Genomic DNA, 25186 nt, shown 5'->3' with positions numbered 1-25186 from the left:
CCGCTTACGAGGGCGAGCGATCGAGCTAAAATTTACAGTATCCTGAAAGTGGCATGCGGTATTTTTGCATCGTATCTTCCGTGGGAGGAGGGAGCGGGGTGCGGCAACAGGGGTAGGGACGGATCGATTCATAAACAAACCCAAACGGTAGTCAAAGAGACGACTCACGTGGTATATCGCGTTCGATTGACGTCCTTTGCAAATAATATTCGATATGCGCAGCACGAGAGGGAAACAAACGACATCTCAATAGGTTATTCTCGTTTTATTCATTTCATTCAAAAACCTCCCATGAGATCACATATTAAGTGCTATTAATATCGAATAGGGTGTCTTATAAGAACGATCAATAAAAGTTTGTATTGAAATTCGGGGCTTCCTTTTAGTTTGCAATTTTTCGTTCGACGATTTTCTCGCGATTAATCATCTTCTCCAATTTTGTCGGTTTCCTTGCCATCGGCGTCTAGCATCGGTTCGTGTCTCATCAGTCTATACCGATTGTCCAAATGGATAACCGGTTTGAGCTCGGTGAACCTTATCAGCTGAAACATGTATGAAAGAGTATATTTTTACGAGCGTTTAAATCAGAAAAAATTTGTTTTATAACATTAACGCTGTGAAATAATTATCAGCAATGTTTACGAGAGCAAAACGTTTCCGGCAATAGATATACGAATTTAATTTTATTATTTATATCAATTTTGTATGTGTATATTAGTTGCCAGCAACAATATTTCATTCATTTAACACAATTTCGCACAAAAATCTTGCACCGAGGAAAAAATTATAAACTTGACTGAACATTTTCAACTAATTATTATTTTTTTAATTGAAATATTTAACCCGTATTTCATTTAAATATTTAAATTTTAATACTTAAATTTAAATACTAAATTTAAATACTTAAATTTCAATTAAAAGAATAATTGGTTGAAAATATTTAGTTAAGTTTATAATTTTTTCTCACTGTACAACATAATAAAAAGCTAAATAATCTCGCTGGTTGATTAAAATCGATCAATTGGGCGGAGGTTTTATTTTTTAAATAATTGCTTAATCAAGATGTCTACTTCCTGAAGAAACCCGGAATTCTCAGGAATATTTTTATATCTGAAAAAATTAGGAATTTTCATATTAGAATCGAAGAATTTTTAAAGAAATTCTCTCTTTGCTCATTTTGCTCTTATATTGTAAACAATTTCGGCAATTCATCGATAAGCTAAATTGCGAATTATGTATATTTAAAATATATTATAAATATGTATCTATTAATTATCGCGTAAATTTTTCGAAAATTCCAATAGTCGAGTATTAATACAGAGTGTTTACTTCCTAGAAAAATATGAAAAATGTGGTATAGATTTCTTTTGCATTTGAAAAAATCAGAAAATTCTCATGGAATTTTATTGAGATTTGAAGAATTTTTTTAAAAATCATGAAATATTTTTAAAAATCTCAATAAAATTCTCTCTTTGATAATTTCGTTCTTATTCTATTGTGAACAAGTTCATCAATAAGCCAAGTTGTGAATTGTCTATTTAAAATTTATTATAAATATATATCTATCTCTGTTGATATTCAATGTTTTAACAAAATATTGAATGTGCAATACATATTTATTTTAACTCTCAGTGACAGAAAATGAAAATATTATGCAAGTAAAGAATGCTCATCTCACGAAAACCAATTTTTCACATTTGTGAAGCACTTGAAATTTAAGTGACTCTGTCTTTTTTTTCGTATGATGAGTGAAGAGCATTAGAAAATTCACCGAATAAAAAGCTTGGTTTACAAAGTTGCGCCAAAAAAATCCTCGAAACATCCTCTTTACTTGGAATTTGGAACAAGAATATCTAATGAAAGATCAGGGAACTTTCAAGTATTTTTTTTACAAGATTTAAGTAGACACCCTGTCAATAACTCGCTCGTCCATTCGTTTCGCTTATCTCTGAAATGTGTCAAATGCCCGAGAACACATCTTACATTCCATTCTTGGGACACGACGCGAGGTTCTTAATGAAAGACGGAAAAGAGCAGCGAGGAAAGAGGACGATGGCGCATTATCGTTGAAAAGCCGACGTGACAATCATGCAGTTTCGCTACCGAAAATCCCGACGACGTCGCTCGCAATAAGCCGCTTACCTCGTGTACCTCCCATCCTCCCTCGCAAACCGTGTTCTACCCCTTCAGGCTATGAACTTTCTCGTTGTTGCGGCTGTCAATATTAAACCGACCTGCTCGTCTCGTCTCGTCTGATGACAATAGTTACGAGGGCCATTATGACCCCGGCGACATTAATAACGAACACAAGAAAAAGGCATCGCGATCCCCAACTCTCTCGCCAAATCGTCGAAATCAATCCGACAGTTATTCGTAAAACAGGGAAGCTGTCAGAGACATATTTTTGATTTTATTTCTTGCGTATATCGCGACTGAAGATCTATCCTATCTCTCTTTCTCACTTTGTTACATGGTCTTGTCTATCTCGGCGATTGTACGAACGAGGGTCGCAGTCCTCTTTTGAAGCATCGACATTCGTTATCGATAAGAGAGATTTTTCGAGTTGGACGTGCGAGCGACGTGCCTGCGCGCCGTTTCTCGTATTTACTCGATTCTTTTGTGCGCGCGGAGGGATGGCGCGATGTGAAGGGTGGGGGAAGGGGACTCGGTCGAACAAAAAGCACAAAAGCTATCCCCGGAGTCGGAGCAATGGCCGCCGACTTCGCGCCCGGGGGAGAGAGAGGGAGAGAGGCCCCTCTCCGAACGAGATTCGTTGTAGCCTCTCGTCGCGAAAAGGCTCGTCTTTATTGTTGAAATAATGACAGTCGTCGAAGCGCTTCGGGAAGGAAAGTGAGGGAAGAGAAAGGAGAGAGAGAGAGAGAGAGAGAGAGAGAGAGAGAAAGAAAGAGAGAGGAAGAGTTTTTGCGGGCGTCAATTAATTCCGCGAAGTTTACTTCGGACGCAAATCAAGAGGAACGGAGCGATCGAAGCTCGTCCCACTTTTGACTTTGGAGAATGGGATTTTCGAAAGCGTGACGACGATCGTTTACGAAATCCGGAGCCGGAAACACGGCTCTCGGATCATAGATCACAGATTTGCGTAAATGCGGATTCGTTGGCGGTGAAAGGCGTCTTTCTCGCGAGGAGATTTAAAAGAGAGAAAGGGAGAGGGGGGAGGGGGAGACAGCGAAAGGCGCGCGCACGCGCAACATCGCCGAATATGGATTTAATGCGGCACGACGGAAATCGAATTATCTCATTAGAAGCCACAAAAGAGACACCATTCGCGTGGAAACCCTTGCAAAACCCTTGGCCGGCTAAGCCCCGAACGCCTGACCCGAATACACACCGGGTCTTCGCCGGGTCGTTCGATCGTTGCTGGACTTTTTTTTTGTATCTTTTTTTTTTATGGTTTCCTCTCTCCGCGAGCTGGAATACGATCGTGCAAATTATATACATATTTTTCCTTTGTTGGAATTAAATCGCGGACAGATTTTATTTACAGGGTATCTATTATTATATCTATTCCCTGAGATAAAATCAGGGAAAAACTGGAATTTTTAGGAATTTCTTTTGCACCTGGAAAAATTAGGGAATTCTTATAGAATTTTTTCAAAAATGTTCTCTAAAATATAAATATACATTTATCTCTGTTTACATATTCAATGTCTTAATAAAATATTGAATATACAATACATATTTTTTAAAAATGTTATACAAGTGGAAAATATTTATCTTACAAAGGCTTTAGTTTTTTCCACATTTATAAATATATAAACTGGTTCCATGTTTTGTTTTTTTTTTCGTACGAGTAAAAAATTTTCGGAAACAAAAAAAGTTTATTTTAGAAAAAGTTGCACCAAAACAATTTATAAAATATTTTCTTTATCTAGAATTTTGTAGGAAAATACTTGAAAGATTTGGGAATTTTCAGGGAATTTCTATACAAGGTTCGAATAGGGACACCTGTATTTTATTTTTTTCTTAAATCGATGACGACGTATCCGCAAAGTGTCGCGAGAATTAATATATTTGTTTGAAAGCTGGACTCTTTTAATCGATCTCCGTTGATTGCGTAACCTTGCTTACCTTCGTACTTAATCTGTTTTCGTAATTAAAGTCTTAAAGGCTCGCGAATAATACTCGAAAATCGCGCGACCTTCCCGCTCATTCAGTCCCGCGTTTTCCATAAATTTTCGTTAAAGTTAATCGGGATTTAATTAATCCTTGGTCTGATTTTCGTTTATATTCAGGTGGAAAATCGGCGAAATCGTCATTAGCGTTGATTCATATTTATGAGAACTGCATATTCGAGGACACGCAAACAATAGAGACAACTTTTCCTCCCCTATTTCATGCGACCGTGAATCATGTACACGCATAGATACAGTGGTTCGTTCCTTATTCACTGTACAAAGTCAGCCTTGGAAGATACATACTTGGAAGTTCCTGTTGTACATGTCCCGAAACTGATCAGATTCCGATAGACTTTGTACTAAATATCTAATATCCGGCGAGAGAAGTCAAGGTACGAGACCCGCGTACTTTCGTGCATCCACCTCGTTATAAACACTCCTTCCCGAAAAGTCGCGACGTGTATTAAAACTCGACCACCTCCGAGACTTGTCAGACTGTTGCATCGAGTTTTTAATCTCCAGAGAGGCAACAAGAAACGGAGGTGCCTCGAAGAAGCTACAAAGTGCGTAAATAATAATAATTCAAGCGTGTTTCACGTGCAAAGTTGGCGAAGCGATCGTTCCGAGGAAGATCTCCCCTCGAAGGGGGAGAGAGAAAAATATTTGGCCGTAGGGTATTTAATTTAATAAATAATACGATAAGTTCTCTCTCTGGTAGGGGCCATATTTTGCCCCCTTCCCCCCGTCTCGCCCCTCGAATTGCGCGAGGGATTATAAACGCGCGCGCCTAGATTCCTGGAGAGCAGAGTACGTTGTATTTCGCAGACCTGCTGTCTACCCCTACGGCGTATTGATCTCAGGGGGGATGATTTTTAAGACGAGTTTCGCGCCAAGTGCCACAGATGGCATCACCTTGCAACCGACGAGCCCTCCGTTAGAAACCCTCGAATTTATTGCGTGCCACAGACTCGAAATGTTGCACATATTTCGCGCGTGAATATCGTGCAAATAAATAAATATATCTCGACTTTTTCAGGAAAATTTATCGGTGTCAGAAGAAATTATTTCGTCTCTCCTTTTTCGCGGCGCAATTATATTTTTTTATTTTATTTTAAATATTTATAATTTTATTAAACATGATGGAAAAAAATTGAAGAATGTTTGGAATCTGTGAAAAAAATTATGTACACATATATGCCACAGGGGTGCGTTATTAATGATTAATTATTCGTGAAGGAATTTTATACTAAAATTTAATAGACACATGTATGTCATAAAATGTCATATAATATTTTTAATAAATTTATAATATTTTTTAAGAGGCTAGAATTTATTCTTAAAATGCGAATTTTTCTCCATTTATCCGCATTTCTCTCTTATCGTGTTTCTAATTGATCGCAGTTTGTGTGGGCAGAGTTTATATCTCTCTTTTTAAATCGGATTATTTGTGAAGAGTAGGATGACACTTTGCACTTTGGAATAAAAACGAAATATATATTACAAATATTTTTTGTTTGTGACTATCGTGTATAAATATATTTTCAACTCTTCAGCAAATTTATTGAAAAAATTATTTCATCTTTTTTTCAATAATTATATTTATTTAAAATATATTTGTAATTATTAAACACGATAGAAAAAATTGGAATCTCGGGAGAAATTATGTACACATGTATGTATGGCCAGTGTGTATTAAAATTAATGAAGGAATTGAAAGAATTTCATTCACTAAAATCTAACAGACACATGTATATCATATAATTTTTTTAATAATGAATTTGTAATATTTATGAAGAAGCTAGAATTTTTATTCTTAAAATGCGTATATTTTTCTCCAACATCCACATCTCTTATCGCGCTTCTAATTGATCGCAGTTTTATGTAAACAGAGTTTATATCCGCTATATCGGATTTGTGGAGAGAGAGTACGATGGCACTTTGTACTTGGGCGTAAAAACGAAAAGTGTTTATCTTGTATAAAATTTTCGCCGGCTCTTTACTACAAGCTTGCCAGTTCGCGGCCAACTTTGTATTAACTTGGTGCTTACATTCCATAATAATTAATAAGAGACAGACATAAATAAGAAAACTTTCCGGATGTACCGTGCAAAACTTTCGAAAGCTCACCTTGCGGGAAGCCGTTTTTATTATCTTCTCGCATGGCACGATATTACAAAGTTCCGAGGAGAGGTCCTTATTGTACGTCGCGCGATAAAAATATATATATATATATGAAGAGAGAGAGAAACGACGGTTGTGAAACACGACCGGCAAGTTCATACCTTGATGCTACGAGACAAGAATAATCCCCCGTGTGTTTATTTAACTGACAACTCTCCGACGAAGAGATGCGATATTTTTATTCGTGGCGTCAGAAAGATGCTGAAGATGTCCGCGTGAGATATTAACTTCCCCTCGTTTATTCGCGACACGAAGGTGCGAACTTGCTTCGTCGAAGGTTAAAAGATAAGGGAAAGAAGAGGGGTGTTTCCGAAAAACACACTTGTCCCGAGCGTTGACGATTATGTCGCGTCGAGGTTATTGACCAGGAAGTCGGCTTCTCGTCAGAAGGAGGTGGGTGCTGGAGGGTGGAAAGGCGGTGTCGACGACGGTGGTTCGAAACCGAAGGGTGAGAAGGAGGAGGAAGAACGAGGGCGAGGAGGTAGCAAACCGAGTTCGCCCGCTATTCTCTCCGTAAGGGTAGGAGTATTACAGATCTGCAATACAGTCGCCCTTTCCCTTTTGCATGGCGGTTTGTTCGCAGCTGTATACATTGTCTATGTGTGTTGCGGGTGTACGTTCATGTATATTCGCCTTCTCCTTAGAAGGAAGCCGCCAGCGGGAGAATGGAAACATTTTGTTGCCGGAGGGCGAGGGTTAGGAGAGCGAGGGGGCAAAGCGCGGTTGCAAGAGGGTGCCTCTGATAGTGATGGTGATGGTAGTAGTGGTAGTGGTGGTGGTGGTGGCGATAGTGGTGGTGGTGGTGGTTGTCGAGCGGAGGGTGGCGGTCTGGAATCAGACGGATCCGCAGGTGGTTCTCAATCCACCGTCGGTCTCGCATACGTCGGTCACGTCTCGAATCGCGAAGATCCAAGGATGCGAAAACGTTGGCTGCATCTTGGCATGAACTGCATTTGCGTTTTCATCTCACTTCTCGCTTTTCGAACAGGTTGGAAGAAAGGGACGTAGGGAATGTAAAAGATGGTCGTGTAAGTTTGTGCGATCCACGATATCGCCTTGCGTTGTAAACGGTACATAACTTATAATTCTTGATGAATTTCCCAGTTTTCCTAGTTTGCCTAAATTTTCAATCACACCACTTAATTATATTTGTTGATTTTTTTTATTTAATTGGATTTATTAGATTAAATTATTTTTCAAGGAGACTCGCAAATTACTTTGTAATCAGCTTGCAACTTAACTGTACTATGCGCGAGCATAATTATTTTCGAGAGTTCGAGTGAAATATGTATTGTATCGTGAAAAATGTTTCCTCGCAAAAACTTTCCCGTGAACGAAATATACGGTTTGGATTAATATTTGATGGCTCATCTTATTTTATGTGCATTTATTTTTCTGAAAAGAAAAACAAAGAATTCTTCCGAGTTTTGCAACAAGGAGTATAATACAAGTTCAAAATTAAATTACTTCGCATGAGTTCTTTTTTATCCTAATGTTGCGAATAATTAAATTATTTTTTTTCTATAAAATAATTTTTTTTTAAGCGCAGGAAGATTATCTTTATTCGATTTTTATTCGCATATACTCGTTGACAAGTTTATGAGACACATTAACGTATAGCGAGGAAATGACTGACGTCATTGGGTGTGCAAGAAATTTTATCACACTCGGAAATTTGCCTATAAGACGATTTAATGTTCAATAAATGCTCCAATACGGGAAAAAACTTATCTCATCGTCTTTTCATTCAATTTTATAGCGACTTTTAACTACGTCATGTTTTTCATTATGAGATCTCTTTTTATCTCTCTTTTTTTAATCATGTGTACCGCAAATAAAATTGTATTTCTATTATTTATCTTAAAGGGTGCAACAGCTGTTGCCCAAAATCTTCTCAACTCGAGATTAGACTTCACTTTTGGCTCAAAATAAAGTTTATAAAGTATAGATTATGAATATGGAAGTTTCAAGATAGGATAAATCGTTAAATATTTTCACTTTTATAAAAATTTTAATTTTTATCTTTGTAAAAAATGCTTATTTTACCAGCCATTTTCTCTTCTGGAATGATAATCTCGGGCTTCATGTGGAAACTTCATTTTAAGCAAAACTGAAGTGCATTCTCGAGTTGGGATAATTTTGAACAATAAGCTCACGAACGCCTATTTACTTACACTCTTTAGGATTTAGTAATATCATTTATACGAAATGAATAACAGTTCCCCTCTCTCGCTACCGAAGTGGAATCCAGCTGTGAATAGGACTCGACCTTAAGCAATCTCCAAATCGACACTTAATCTCGCAAAATTGTGCTCGGGTAGATCGCGAGACGCGTGACGTCTGTGATGTCAGTTAATCGGAAGGCCTTTCAGGCGTTTGACGGACACTGTCGGGAGGCCAGGAGTCGGTTCCGTCGGTCGGTCGGATTAGCCAAGTCACGGACTGGAATTTCCTCGATCCTGAGGAGGAGTATCGACCCGACCGGTGCGGTCTAACCCCTTCTCCCTCCTCCACCCTTAGCCACCACCGGGAATAACCGGCCGCGTAGGCAGCGGCGCGTGGGTTTGCCGCTCCACGTGCATTATTCGCCTTCACCGACCTTGCATCGGCGAGAGTCCGGGAAAATCCTTCGCTCCCAGATGACCCCGATTTTCCCGCCGACGAATTATCCCACTGGACCCCTCATCATCGGCCAAATGCGATCGCGATTTATTTCGCCGCAATTTGTTCCATTGCTTCACCTTTTGCTGCGTAACCTTATTACGATATATTGATTTCATCCCGCTCTCGTTATATATTTAACGCTTTATACGGGTAGGAGATTTGGCACAATGTGGACGGCTGACCTTTAGTGTACAAACTCCGACACGAAACTCAATTTGAGTTCGTTTAGGATTTTGATCAAGATTATTTTATCATCTTTCTCTCTCTTTCTCTTTTTGCCCTCTATTCTTTATGGTCATAGATTTCCTTGATGGAGTAGCTTAGAGACTAGGTGAAAATTGTCGTAGTATAATTTTGGGTGTAGACACAGAGACACACATACGCACACAAAAATCGATACATGTATATCGGGTTGAACGATTGCCAGAGGTAGAGACGGGGAGGCGTGGTTCTAGAAATACATAGGTCCATTAGTATAGTAATTTTGACGAAAATTCCTTCTTGTAGAACGCTGATTAGTTTGCAACTGCGTGCTGCGATCGTGAGTGTTTAGTATCGATCTGTTAGCTTTGTTCGACGGGAAAAGAGCGAAACTGGCGAAAAGCGGAGAGAGGAGAACGTTTTGGTGTAAGCTGATGAGGATACAAACGACAATCGCTGTTGTAGAGTATCGCTTGTAGCTGAGAGAACTATGTTTTACTTTGATCTGCGAGTCTTCTTGGTAATTTAGTATTGGTGAAACACACGTACACATACACACACCCTATGTAGTGCAGCGAAATGATATAGAGAAACAATATATCGCTTGCATTGGAGCTATTGTTTTCGCGTGATACTGTTATAAATACGCGCATACCGTATATTGAGTAGTTGATTAGTAGATCGATGTGTGTTTATTCACTCAGCCACCACTTTATTAGCATCTCTCTTTCTCTCTCTCTTTCTATTTCTCTCTCTTTCTCATTATATACATATCTACATGTATGTATAGAGCCACACTCTTTTCGACGAGCGCGTATCGCGATTATCGACTCGATGATTTTGACATTGACAAGAGGTCTCTTGATGATGGGAGACGCGATTGCTCGGTTTCCTTCAACGCGCGGTGATGTTTCTTTTCGGCGAAAAGAGGAGGAGACGCGAGAGACTTTAGAAGACACCAACCACGAGGCACACCACCTGGAAAAGTGGCTGAGAATCCTTGTTGTCTCTTTTTTTCAAGGCTGCAGGTACGATTCCCGATCGTCGCCGGGCCTGCTGGTGGTAAAGTCGCGCCGGTGGACCACCAGGTGCGGCAACGGGCGACGGATCATCGGTGACCATCGGGACGCGGTGCATTAACTCTCGTGAGTTTCCCTCCTAATCAATTGTGTGCCAAGAGACCCCTCCCCGGACTCTTGATGTTCCAGGTAAAGAGAGAAAGGCAAGACGGAAGGGAGGGTCATAGGGATGCATAAGGCATTTCCCCTGTGATACTAAAAAAAAGAAGGGGGGAATCGTCGTCTCGTTCCTTCTCCTCGAATACAAACGAATCAGATGCAAACGAATTCGCTGAAATTGCACTCTGATTATCATACGCGCGCGTAATCCTTTGGTCCTTGCGGACGCAGACAGGCACGTCGAGGACGTTTGATTTTATGCCTATTTTTCTCTCTAATTGCGAGTTAAAAATATTGTCGTTAGATATAATCAATAATTCAAATAATTCAATGATTAGTTAATTTTAATGAAATTTTTATTTATACGCGCGGTTGGAGAAATTGTTCAGATCGCTATCTGTGAAATAGAGTAAAATTCATGCTGAAATGTATATTTTAAAGTGCGCGAAGCATTATCTCCTAATCGCGTTTTCGCTTGAATTATTCACCGACGACACGAGTTTTTCCAGCGCGAAACGTTAATTATAGTTGAATGAGGTGCAGGGTGTCTCTCGATTAGCGAATAGATTTGATCAGTGCAATTTTTCAACAATAGTCAGCTGGATTTCAATTATTCTTATCGCCATATCGATCGCTCTCACACTTGTCTCTGTCCACTCTTTGTCTTTCTTCATTGCCTTTCTCTCTTCATCTGCTTTCTTGTTCGTCGCAGTTATATCTTTGGCTCTCACACAAATTCGCGTGTGTACGTGCACTAAATTTCACTCCCCCCTCCTCTCTCCGTCTCTTCTTTTTCTCCTCCTCTCCTTTTTCTTCACTTTTTGTCTCTTTGTTACGATCCTTGAAGTAGGGTAATGCTTTGATAAACTAAAAGAAATTACGAGTACTTGGATATACGGGGTGTTCCAGATCTATCGAGATAATTGGTAATTTTTGTCCGCGGACGAAGATTCCTTGGCGAGCATTTCTACGAAAGTTTATCGTTTATCACGAATTATTTCAATAACTAAATTTTAACTCTGTATTAAAATACAAAATTCCAATTAAAAATAATCGAGAGTTTTGCCATCCATTTCGAAAGGCTCGGGGGATTCAAATCAATTTCAATCGCTGATCGCGTAAAAACTCCCGACTCCGATCCGTTCGACTTTCAATTAATCGAGAAATCCGTAAATATATATTAGATTAATCGAGCTCGATAGGTCCGGGACACCATGTACATAAAATAACGATGAGAATCATCTTGAAGTGACCTAGATTATGGACCGTTAGATCTCCTCTGGTCGAAGAGCGCATATGTGTAGTACATTGTGTGCCGTATATGTTGGACATGCTAGCGCAAACATTTATGCACACACACACACACACACACACACACACACCACACACACACACACACACACATACATACATATGCGCGCGCGAGTACGTTTAATTGGCTCCTCGATAACGAGTTTGTCCATCTACAATATCCATGAACGAGGAAACTGTACGCGACGCGTTCCCGACTTTTGCAAACGTTATTTCTGAATTAACGCACGAAGGAGCTAATTCTCCCTAAGCGACTTTCAAAGCGGATTAGTTGGTACCGTCTGTTCTTCACCAAAGACGGAATATAATAGGGCGCGCGTGCCTCTCTTTGGTCGATTATTAATTCGCATTATTATTTCGCAAGGGTCCATGAAATTTTCTAGCAGTGAAGTGATTGGTGATTTTTAGAAATTTTTTTTAAGAATATTGGAAATTGATCTTTTCAGAATTTACATATGTTTTTTTGGTCTTTAATAGCACGTCAATATTTTTATAAATGTTGGATATTTAGTTCCTTTTCTGAAATTCTAGCAGTGAAAAACTGATGATTTTTGGAATTCCTTTTTAAGAATATTGGAAATTGATCTTATTGGAATTTTTATATATGCTTTTTTGATTTTTGAATAGCACGTTAATATTTTAAAATCTTGGATATATTTAGTTTCTCTTTTGATCAATACAAGTGTTTGTGTATAGCGTGTTTAAAAATGTCTAGTTCGATAGTGTGAAACATATTAATTTATTATCGGGAAAGAAAGAACTCGGTTTTAGTAGAATATTCTTGGAAATTTAATTTTATTATAAAAAATTAAAAGATAACAAAGCAGTATCATTTTAAAATTGAATTTTAATTTTCTCAATTTTGCTGAAATTTTCTCTTTTTCAAAATCAAAAATATATTAAATATTAAATATTTAAATTCTAATTAGATTTGGTACAAAAATATTCTACTGAGCATAACTGGGACAAGTTTTTTACATCCCAAACAATTAGACGAGGAGCACAGCATGTATGTAACACCATTATTTTTAAACACAGGGCTCATATTAAACAAAAAAAAGCTAAATATTCAAAATTTTTTAAAAATAGTGACGTACTTAAACATTAGTAAAAACATTAAAAATGTAAAAAAACTAAAAACACCAGTAGACCGCCAAAAAAATTAATTTTTATTATTTAAAAAAAAAATCCTAAAAATCATCAATTGCTAAAATAAATTGGACCCTTAACGCGCGTCATTTATCAACTATCTCTGTTCATTTTTATCTTTAATCAGTGGAATCATGTTTGAGAGAAAGTAAGATTGTAATACCATATTTGCGCGTGGATTAATTTTCGCCTTTTCTCTCTCTAATCTTCCGTTTATCGCTATATAACTCTGTATATCCTTTGAGAATCGATTCCTTCGTGCTGAGTAATTAGATCGTAACGATAAGCTTTGTTGCTCTTGCTTTAAAGGCCACGATCGCGAGCCGGCGAGGAGAGAAACCAAGAAAAATACGCGGCGGGAAAAATTGCCGAGATCGTAGAAAGTCGCACGATTTCCGCGCTCGACCTGCTTCGATCCGCGCGATTTAAACCGCAGATAATCAGTTTCCCGTGTTTCAAACAGAAAATTGAGACTATTATAATTTTTCTCTCGACGTGAGAATAATTTTCACGATAGCTTAACTATGCACGGTGTTTTGTTCGCATTGTTATTTATAATAGGGTATTTAATAGGGTATTTACTCTTGCTGTAATAACATGGAATTCTCAGGGATTTATTTTGCGTCCGGAAAAATCAAGAAACTCTCCGGAATTTTATTGGGACTCTCATGAAATTAAAACAAAGTTTGCTCTCATATTGTAAGCAATAAACTAAGTTGTTTTGATTATGCAAATATACTTTTCAAACATATTTGTCTCGCTATTTACATATATAATGTCTTAATCAAATATTGAACATGCAATACATATTTTTTATCGTAATTTTTATGATAAAAATATTAAAATGTTTATTTTACGTAAACTATTCATTATACATTTTCAAAAATATCTACTACGTGAAATTTAAATGACTCTTTTCATTTTTCCTTTGTATAAGTGAAAAGTATTAAGAAAATGCGTATAATAAAAGAATTCATTTTAGAAAATTGCGTCCAAAAAAATCTCTAAAAAATTCTCTTGATCTGAAAATTTGAATAAAAATATCAGGAAAATCAGGGAATTTTCAGAGATCTTTTTTACAAGATTTGAGTGGATATCTCCCCTCCCCCTCCTTATTAATAACATTTTTCATTTAGTTCGAAATTCTAACATCATTTATCGCGTAGAATTGTTCTAATTTTCTAATATCATGTTTTATTATTACGATTAATTTATTATTACGATTAATTTGCTAAATAGAATTCTTTAGAAAAATTCTTAAAGTAAGTTGTATAATATAATAAATGTTCAGCAAGATTTTCCCATCGCTATAATTATCTCTTTGATCGCTCCAACTCTTTCTCTAAGCAGCTTTTTATAAACGTTTATATTTATAATGCAAGTAACACACGGAGATACAAGGTGTTCGCATTTAAACAATACCTTACACAATACATAAACCAAAGCGATATATCATATAGATAGATGTTCGAGATAACTCTTCTAAATAAATCTACGAACTGTGTTTCATAACATATTTATTGTATTGTGAAAAAAAAATTATAAAAACTTGACTAGATGTTTTCAACTAATTATTTTTTTAATTGAAATATTTAAGTATATTTAATTTAATTAAATACGACATATTAAATCTAACATGACATCTATTCACCTTAAATATTTAAATATTTCAATTAAAAAAAATAATTCGTTAAAAATATTTAGTCAAGTTTATAAAGTTTTTTTTCTCAGTGAACGCGTGCGACTCATTCCTTTGGAAAATAAAGGTCTTAGTAAATCAAGAAAAGTTCTTGCGGAATAATTGACTGCTGACTTGTATGGTACCCGATATAAAGTGATTTTCTATTTGGATTGAATACAGGAGAGAGCGAACGCAAAGCCCGTTGTAAGAAAAAGAGAGAGAACGAGAGACGCTCGAAGGTGTTTGTGCGCGACTCATTTCCTTCTACTACCTATAAGAGGGTTGACACAAGGCTCCTTCCCTTCCCATTCTTCCCTCTCGCGACTTCCACACTTCGTTTCATCGTGTCTACAAAAGAAAGAGGGAAGGAAAAGACCAAGTTGGAGCCTCCTCGACACGCACGAAATAGCCCGAGCAAATTCGAGATCTCGAGTGAAGAAGAGAGGCAGTCGTAGATCGGCATGATAAGGCGCGAAAACGATCGGCGAGAGATTCACGATTGAGCAGACACCTCCTCCCCGATCTTCATGAGAAAAAAAGTGCGATTTTTTTGCGCCCACCAAGACTAGATGTATGGTAAAAAGACGAGATGAAGAGGACGATGATGCCGTTACACGAGTACTCGAATTATACCTGCCGATTGGCCGAGAGAGCGTCATCGGGTAGGTCAGTAAAGGCATCAACGAGCGAACGACCGATAGCTGTAACAGTTGTTGATCGCCTCTTTCTTTGTGTCTCGCAGATCTCTCTGGATCTTATGTAACGGTAGCTCCATCGATCTCCATAAAGCAATTATAATGGTACACATGCACACAGTATCGCAATATAGATAGAATGTGTATCTCATATGCCTGTGAATGGGTTTAATACTGGTATCTCCCGTCTTTTCAACTTTCTCTTTTATTTTTTATTATATTTTCTCTCTCTCTTTCCCTCTCTCTTTATTCCATTTATCGAATATAATATTTTTGATAGGCTAAATCTTCATATACGGCGAGAAAGAATATTGCAGCAACACATTTAATTGTCGTTTCCTTATTATCACAAAGTTCATGTCCATGTTGGTTTCATGCGAACAGCATTTGAGCTGCGCGAATCTCGAAGAGTCGGTTAATTCTCTTAGATCGATAATTGAATTAGTTAAACGAAAGTTTATTTAGAAATCAGATCGCGTTAGATGGAAATAGTCGCATACTTTATAAATGAGTAGCTTGTTTGGGATTTTCTTAATTCAATTTAATCTGAACATTTTATCACTTTATAAAGAAGCTTTTCACTTGTCGTGAAAAGAAAAATATATTTTAATTTAATTGTCCGGAAATAAATAAAGTTGTGAAAATACTATTGCTTAATAAACATTTTAAAATTAGTAATAATAATAATAATTACGTGTGTTCTCGTGAAAATAATTATTTAGTGGACAAATGTCACAATGAACTTTTGCAAAAAGTATAATGGCAATTAATGACGAGGGGAAAAAAAGAAAACAGTTCATGCTGAAATTTCTTCGTATGTATGCCTACAGTTACACATACATACACACAACACACACACACAGACACAGACACAAAACCCGCCAGTAACGACGCGTCGCGCGTCGATCAATGAATGGTAACCAATCCTGATCAAGTCGCGTTAATTAATACGGGTTTTATTGTTTCTGCCTGAAAAGTGGATTGCACTCGTAAACCTATGCATGAGACGTACCTTGTTTCAATGAGATTCGACGTTGTTTTTATTTTTATTATATCGATGATTATATGATATCCCGAGAAATGTAAATGTTTACGCATCCAATTAAAGCACTTGAGATTATCCTTTTTGCGCCCGGAAATCGCGTAAAAATATTTGACTTTAAAAATATTTGACTTTAAAAATATTTGACTTTAATAACACAGTTCTAATATGACATAATAATAGAGAGAGAAAAAATATCTTTCTTTATAAAAATATCGAAAAGATGTCATATATATATATATATATATATATATATATATATATATATATATATGGCATTCTCTCTCTCTCTCTCTCTCCTCTCTCTCTCTCTCTCTCTCTCTTTCTCTCTCTCTCTCTCTCTCCAATAAATATCGAAATTTTTTTTCTTATCTAGAAAGAAGGCGATTTATATAAAATTACACATGTTAAGAATTTGCAAATTTGACGTTAATCAATTTAGTGTAATTTAATATCATAGTTAATATAACTTTATTTTTCACAGAATTGGAAAGAATTTGATTAACGATGCGATGGAAATAACAATACCACTTGCAGTCAATCTGGGTCAAATAAATTTTGTTTTATGAAAGAGTCAGTCAAAGAATGGCTCTACTTATTTTTAAGATGACTATAAAATAGTACAGAAAATTTTTTTCATAAATCAAGCTTATTTAATACGGCACTTTTGAGCTTAAATCGAATCTTAATTAAATCGCATTCTCGTAATTCTCTCTTCGATAACAGCCGAAGAATGGCTTATCCGAATCGATATAACCAAAATAGTCGAATGACTATTGGGTAGCTTATAGCAGTTTACAGTCTTCCGCAGTGGTATCCGCTATTAATCTCCTTTGAGGGAAACTATTTCGAATAACTTATATTAATCCCCTACTACAGCGTGTTCTAGATGATGTTTATTAGTGGTCGCCAGAGTTCTGTTATTTAATCTAGTTTTAATCGAAGTATTAGAATTAAGTTTTTTATTTATTTTCCCTTCTCATTTTGCTCATGTTGATAAAATTATAAAGTAATAAAATATAATTTGGTAATATTTATATGCATTTTTATTCATTAAAGTAACGAGTTTTCCACAAGCAATGTGATACTTTTGACTGGTATATAAATATATATATTTTTTAATCAATTAATTTTAAAAGATTAATTTACACTTGAATCATTAATGTATTCAGTTATGTAAAATTAATTGGGACGGTAATTCTCAACATATAATGTAAAAGTAAATTTTTATTAATTACCGTAATATTGCAGTAACATTGCAGTAACATTGCAGTAATATTGTAATGATTTAACATATATCCTGTGTGTAATAACAACATAATTCAAGAGAGTAAATTTTTATTTACAAGAAAAAAAATATAATATATACCCTGTATGTAATAACAACATAATTCAACAGTAAATTTTTAATTACAATGAGAAAAAAAAATTTTGGTTACTAATAATATGCTAATAATATAATATGTATGCGTATACGTGTTATCACGTATACATGTCCATCCAAAAACTCTGATATCATTCGATGTTTATCAGGATCCCTCGGTTGGTATAATAGAAGCGGAACAAAAACGCACATGTCGGCAACGTAGGAAGACTGCAGCAACGCGTTGCCGGCTTTACCTTACCTTACCTGCCACGGATAAATTCGTCAGCAGCTTCCTGTCCGCGCGTTTCTTTCTCTTTGCAAAACCGTCTGTATTTATCGAATGTCCGCAACGAATCCGCTTTCTTTACCACAAATCGCTCGTTGCGACCGGGTAGAAATTCGATGGTATAATTAGTGCGTGACACAGAGTATATTAATATGAGGTTTATTTTGATGCGTCGATATTTATATTAACGACTACTTTTAGAAAAGCGATTGGGATAACCGGAGAAAATAAATACGACGTTATTTAACACTCGTGAATATTTTTTCGTAAATTTTTCGTAAATAAAATTATTTTTCGTAAATAAAATGAAAAAATATAAATTTAAAAAAATCTTCTAAAAGAATATTATTATATGCTATTTATTTAATAGCTGTTACGAGAAATCTTAAGAAAGAAATAATTATCAATTATATTATGTTAATAAAAAAAATTTCGCAACGTACATAATAATTATTTTAATTAATTCCATTAATTTTCTTTAACGTAAAGTTTCAAAAAATTATCTTTCGAGAATTGTTACTTGAGATTGTTATTTTTGTAGAACGAGATACGTTGCAAATTAAATTTAGCCGCGTACGTTGCACGAAATATCCCCCGGAATCCGACGTACATAATGCCGGATAATAAATGATTTCGAGACAGACGCGGCGGATCGATAGAATTACCCCGGTGGTATTGTGCCGCGCCAAGATGATTAATTAAATGCAAACACTGCCACGCCCACGTTCGGGGAAGCTAGGTGGGTGATATACATGTAACCTGTGAGCGCGGTCATCACATTAACTGCCCGGCGACACGTGATGCCACCGCGATTCTCCGAGGGACACGCGTGATCTCGCGGTAAATGTAGGCCGGTATCGTGTCATTTGGGGGCGAGAGATGGGGAGTGACTTTCCCTTTTTGCCACTATCAATCTTAAAATACACACACACCCCGTAATGGAGACTCGCGGGCGTTAAAACGAAGAATGATGTCGCGAAATTTTAACTAGACACTGTAACAAGGTTCAAGACCGGGCTGCAAATTATATATCAAGAAAAAAAAAGAAGAAAAATTAGAGTTACACAAGAGATAGAGACGAGACAATATTCGCAAAAATGTTGTAAATATTGTGTATTGAAAATTTTTGATAATTTAAATCTTGCCTTGGCCTTGAGTAAATTTTCGTAGCAGAAATCTCGTTTTGTGTTTAAGCTTATCTCAATTTTATTATTTTCATCCAATATTGAACAATTATTTAAAATAATATTTAATAATTTATAATATAATTTCAGACAAATTTGTTACTTTTATGTCATTTTAATTTCTAAAGAATATATATATTTGTTGGCTTTATGAAAAGATTGTTGTATACTGTGATGCCAGAATATGCAGCTTACACACATACAGTCATATAAAATTTTACTAATTTTTATATAAATAATTGTGTGAAAATTTCTAATGCTTATTTTATTTATCGTATTAATTATTTCTAAATTTGTTAATATAAATTTTTATAAAGCAAATCATTTTTTGAATTCGTTTATAATATAGTGATCTTTTTCATTTTTGAAATTTACTATTTAATTTACTATTTAAATTACTATTTACTATTTTATCTAATTTACATTATATTATAAATATTTTAGTTTCGTGTAAAAATCTTGATATAATAATTTTTGTCTTGATAACTAATCAAAAATCTTGTTTCGTATTTCGAAATAAAAAAAGATAATATCAAGATCTCGCAACCTTGAGACAAAAATTCATTAAACGGACGTTATATGATTTCAGAGAATTAATCTCGATGATAGATCCGGTTAAAAGAAAAAGTAAAAATGGTACATTATTCGATTTATGAAAGGTTCGTGTAGATGAAAGAGCCGGGAGGAATTACGGATGAAAATTGTCTCCGATCGATCTGCTTAATGATGCCATTAGCACGAGACTGTTGGCAATCTCGGTTGAAAAAGAACGAAAGCATTTCTCGGGATATGCATTCGTGCCAGTCACTCATAATGACCAAATCTATGCTCGCAGTATAATATATATATATTTTATAGCATTTATCCAGAGAGAGACGGAATCTTTTTCGCACATTTTCTTCTTTTAAAATAAAAAACAATTATTTTAAATAAACTAGAAATACGAATAATTTTTGATATTTAAATTGTAACTTTTTACTCTATTTAAGTAGATATTTCTTTTACGATTTATTTCTTTAAATATATGTTACCTGAATATTACCTAAATTCGAAACAATTTTCCAACATTTTTATATAGAAATCGAGAATAGAGAATAAGAAGGACATCGAACAGAGAACATCAATCATACAATTACTTCAATAATATTTGATTTTACTTATCGAACGTTATACTTTACTTTGTCGTTTAAAGACAGAAAGATGAAGTGTAATAATACATATCGTGCACTAAGCTACCCATATGCATTAATTTATGCATATAATCTCGACACAAAGATATTTTTTCGGGATATATACGCTAAGTAACGCGTAAGATGTGGTTTTGGGAGGGTCGGTATGGCAAGCTATAGTGTTTTCCGTTGGCCATCTGTCGAGGGGAATACCCCTCCCCCCTCTTCCCGTGGATTAATTGGAACCTCGCGTATTGATCCAATAACGTGAGTGCCGGATACATGAGAGAGGGAAAAACTTGGGCAGAGGGATACCCGGGAGAGAAAGGTGGAAAAAAGATGCGGAAACTCCTCGGAACGAGTTCGACGTTACTGTGTTAAGTTTACGTAAGAGAAGGAAAATAACATAGCATGCGATTATTCGCGAGTAAAGTACAAATCAAACAAAGTAGTGTTAAATTGCTCTAACATGAGGAAGATAAAATCGCGATAGACGCGTATGAGATATATAAAGTTTCGCAGGAGAATTAGGACTGGCAAAATCCTATGATAAAAACTTAAATTTTTCGAAAAAAGACAAAATTTTTTTTTATTAATAGTGTTAAATAGAAAATCTTTTTATTGATATCATCAGTTGAGAAAGTGTTTTTTAATTTAAGCTTCAAAATAATTAAATAATTAATAATTTAAGCTTCCAAAATAAAATCCGTAATAAATTAGGAATTGACGTAACAAATAAACTAGTTTTTTATAGAAGCTGTTGAAAGATCGAAAACGCGGATCATAGATCTATATTAGTAAAAACTTTTAATTCTGTTATTATTAAGTTTTTTTATTAAATTAATATAAAAATTAATATAGGATTCACTAACATTTATATCTTCAAAGTTTTTAAAATTTTTATACATTAACTTAAATTAAAAAGGATTTTATTATTATATTGATTTTATTTTTTTTTAAATTAGTAGTCAATATAATTTATCAATTAAATAAAAAAAAATATCTATATAAAATTACATAAATATATTTTCAATTATATATTTTATAATTTTTGCTGGTTTGTTCTATTAAAATCAGGAACAGTAAAATCTTGAATTTGCCATAGTTTTTCTATTCACTAGACTTTTCCGACCAACCCTGAAAGGAATCGATAGAGAGAGGAAAAAAAACTTGATTTAATTTTTTTCACTTTCTCGTATAACAAAACTTCGTGTTATTGTCTTGCCAAATTGAATTCATCGACATATTATTTAGCACATTTCTTATAATAAACTCTATGTTTCATGTCTAGTTTTTTAGATATGTCGAGATAATTATCGCGTAAATTCTTAGAAAATTTCAATAGTCAAGTGTTTATTCAGAGTGTTTATTCCCTAGGAAAATATAAAAAATCCGGGATAAATTTTCTTTGCATCTGAAAAAATCAAAGAATTCTCATGGAATTTTATTGAGATTATTCGAAGAATTTTTTTAAAAATTTTCTCTCATAATTTCACTCATATTGAACGCAGTTCGTCGATGAACCAAGTTATGAAATATGTATCAATAATTTATTATAAGTATATATCTATCTTTGCATGTGTTTATATATCTTAAAAAAATATTGAATATACAGTACATATTCTTTATTGCAATTCTTAATAAAAAAATAAAATTATGCGAGTGAAAAATATTTATCTTACCAAAGAGTTTTTTTAGTACATTTGCGGAACTAATACTTAAAATTTAATTAAGTAGCTCTATGTTTTTTTATCATGTGAATAAAAATCATTAGAAAATACGTGTAATAAAAAAAACTTATTTTAGAAAAATGCACTAAAAAAATCTTCGAAATATTCTTCTTATCTGAAATTTTGAACAAAAATGCTTGGAATATCAGAGAATTTTTTTTCAACAAAATTGGAATAGACACTCTGTAATTCGATGAGCGTGTAAAAAAATAACCGATTGAAACACGTTTTAACATTTCTTCTTAACGAATACGCGTCGTGCAGTTAGTATTTACACTCTCTGAATCCCTCGGATACACCGTTCCTCGAAGCTTCTGTAATGTCAAAATTATCTTCATCTCGCTTATCCCGCGTCGTGTAGCGAGCCGGCGACGTGTTTCGCGTTAATTTTACGTCGTAATTAAAACTAATATCGTCGCAAATTAAAATAAATTGAGACGGCCCTTCGCTCCGCTGCACTCGGTCGTTCATTTCTTTTTAAGAACCTTCTTCAAAAGACCGACGTTAAAAGAACAGGTACGTGACGTTTTCACGCGCGAGTTGTCACATGAAAGAAAGAGAGAGAGAGAGAGAGAGAGAGAGAGAGAGAGAGAGAGAAAGAAAGAGATGTACGTTAATCTGTAATCGCTCTTGCAATTTTTTTCACGCTTCGAAGAACCGCAAAATTTTTTTCCCCATTTTTTTTTGCTCTCTTTCTCCTTTTTGCTCTTCTCGAAACTGCAACTTTGCAGTTTCTCGTGATATCGTGCACGGAATGGATCGACTCTCTCAGCTTTTTCCTCTAGCGGTAATTTTTTTCTATCACGTAGAGAGAGGAATGCAGGTAAGAAGTGTAAAGTAAAACGAGAGGGGTGTGTGCATTGCTTTAAAGAATATGGTGGATATACGATTACGAAATATGTGCACAGTCTAATTTGCAACTTTGACTGCAACGTGCAAAGCATGCATATCGCTCGGAGGAGAACATCTTTCTAATGTCTTTCGTTGACTCGTTCATCGAGGTGTTTCATCTACCCTCCATCTTCTTTATATGACTGAACTTTCGGAGAGAAACATAAATCGAGACATAAATCCTTCTAAAATTAGAGAGTTGTGTATGGTATTATTTAAAATTACCTATATTTTTCAAAAGGTAAAGCTTGCGAAACGAGAGTAATTTTCTCTAATAACTGGGATCAAATTTGCTCGCTGGCGAATCTAGTTGAGAGCTAACAAATTATCGATAATTCGATCGAGTCTAATCAAAAGCGGAATTGGAGCGGCCGGTTATAAAGCGCCTTAGTAAGCAACAAAAATTCCGATCGATTAAAATTTATTCAGTATAGTACAGAACTGGTTTTTTTTTTTTTTACACAGCGGAGAATATCTAATATATAGTAATCTAAGAGACTACACAAAAACACACATCTGCGAGTGCCAGATAGTGTACTCTATACGCTACACACTTATAGGATTCTCTATCTAAAGGCTCTCACGGGGATTTAAACATGGCGAGGCTTTTCCCCTTCTCCCCCTGTCTTTCTTTTCCACCCGATGAGCGATGCCAGAGTCCAGAGTCCTTTCCACCGCATCGATCCTCCACCGTTCCTCCCTTTCCGAGCTAAGAATCCGCCCAAAGGAATCATCCGTGGAATTCGTCCCGCGTGTGTATCCTTCTCCGACGAGAGAGCGGGCAATTCTCCGCTTCCTGGAGCGAGGAACCAACGCGTTCCCTTCTTGAGGGGAGGCAGCGTTGCCGTCTGGTGGCGGTGCCCTGAGTCACTACCTTTCCCCGCGGACCAGGAGGGTTGTAAACCCATCCCGTCGCTCCCTCCGTCCGCCCCAACCCCCACTTGCATCATGAACGAACACACTATCGCGTCACCACCACCGACCGTGCGAAATTCAGCTCCACCGGCGCGTCACGACGACGACGACGACGACGATGACGGGTTGGCTCCTTCGACCCGCTGACATGCTTCGTCCAGCTTAATAGCTTATCAAGTCAAGGAGAATAATGTTGAAGTCGAACGAGAACTTGATTGTAGGACCTCTCTGTCTTCGGATTTGCCCCTTTTGACTTGCCATTTCATTTCGAACACCCAGCAGGGGCTCTTTGCTCATCAGTCGATTTTATCCCAGGATTTTTCGTTCGATTACCGACATACGAATGTGAAGACACGCAATGGTGTGCACTTTGATGCCACTGAATAAAAGATGAGATTAGATGCATTTTTTTCCGATAATCTCGAGTGCTTTTGAATTATCGTAAAAACATTGCATAATGAATAGGGCGATGTTAGGGATCGTATAAAGCAAGATTGATGATCGTGGAAGAATATTGTACGTTGAATTCTCGCGACAGAAGCTGAAGCAATTTATGCGGATATTGGAATTTATGAGCAACGCGAAGCTTTCTTTTTGATCGTAGGTATTTTTTCAAAGTTTCGTCAAATGAATCACGAGAAATTCTCTCCTCAACTTTGATCCGATTGAATAGAATAAGTTATGAAGAGACACTATTTTCATATCATATATTATTAAAGAAAACTATTTTCCTCTACTAATCCATTTTTACGGTCACCTTTTACCTTTATAGAAATGTAACAATCGATATTTATTTCTAATTCGATCGAAACTTTCTGGAGCACCGGATTATGAACTAAATTGGATGATCAATGATATTTCCAACTCTCTACGGCAAAAAATATTTTTTTTCCATGACGTTAGAAGAAGAAAACGAGAAGCTACTCTGCTTTGGGTTCACCAGAAATCTGTGCCAGAAAGCTCATTGTTTACAGTGTCTGATGAGATTCTTGAATTTCTTTTTCAATGCTATCAAGCAATTCTGAAACATTTTGAGAATCAATAGACGGAATGAAAAATTGGATAAAGAAGAAAGATTAGTCTGATAAAAACTAACAAACTTCTGGTTATTAAAATTGAAATAATTCAATTGAGAGAAAAAAGGTAATAAACACATAACAAAGAGAAACAAGATGGGAGAAGGAGAAGAGATGGAAGACCTACCAATCGACCTCAACCTAGCGTTAACCTTTTCATCGACCCCGTTGCTGCCACCCCTTCGTAGCATCGCTCTAATTCCGTGTGCTAAGTCGTAAACGGAAACAAGGCCGATTCATTACTTCAGTAAATGGCCGCGCGGTTATTGTAGGCGTGGAATTAATAGAAGAGGATAAACAACTACGGGGAAACTATAGACCGTGCTGTCTT

General features: G+C 35.8%; 1 protein-coding gene across 10 annotated transcripts in view; it reads left to right on the top strand.

Annotated features, from left to right (window-relative positions):
• Nucleotides 1–25186, top strand: part of LOC105253985 (RNA-binding protein Musashi homolog 2) — a 128436-nt gene that overhangs the window by 86036 nt on the left and 17214 nt on the right. For 2 of the 10 annotated variants that reach the window (XM_025409904.1, XM_025409905.1), the window contains one exon: nucleotides 10204–10327. The exons of the other annotated variants lie outside the window; for them this stretch is intronic. The gene's annotated coding sequence lies outside the window, so the exon portion shown is untranslated. The remainder of the gene's footprint in view (nucleotides 1–10203; nucleotides 10328–25186) is intronic. 10 annotated transcript variants of the gene reach the window in all.

Source organism: Camponotus floridanus, unplaced genomic scaffold (genome assembly GCF_003227725.1).
Source record: "Camponotus floridanus strain SB8 unplaced genomic scaffold, Cflo_v7.5 scaffold29, whole genome shotgun sequence".
In the NCBI taxonomy this organism is placed as follows: domain Eukaryota; kingdom Metazoa; phylum Arthropoda; class Insecta; order Hymenoptera; family Formicidae; genus Camponotus; species Camponotus floridanus.
The sequence above is the reverse complement of the archived record's forward strand: the minus strand, read 5'-3'. Positions and strand labels throughout refer to the sequence as shown.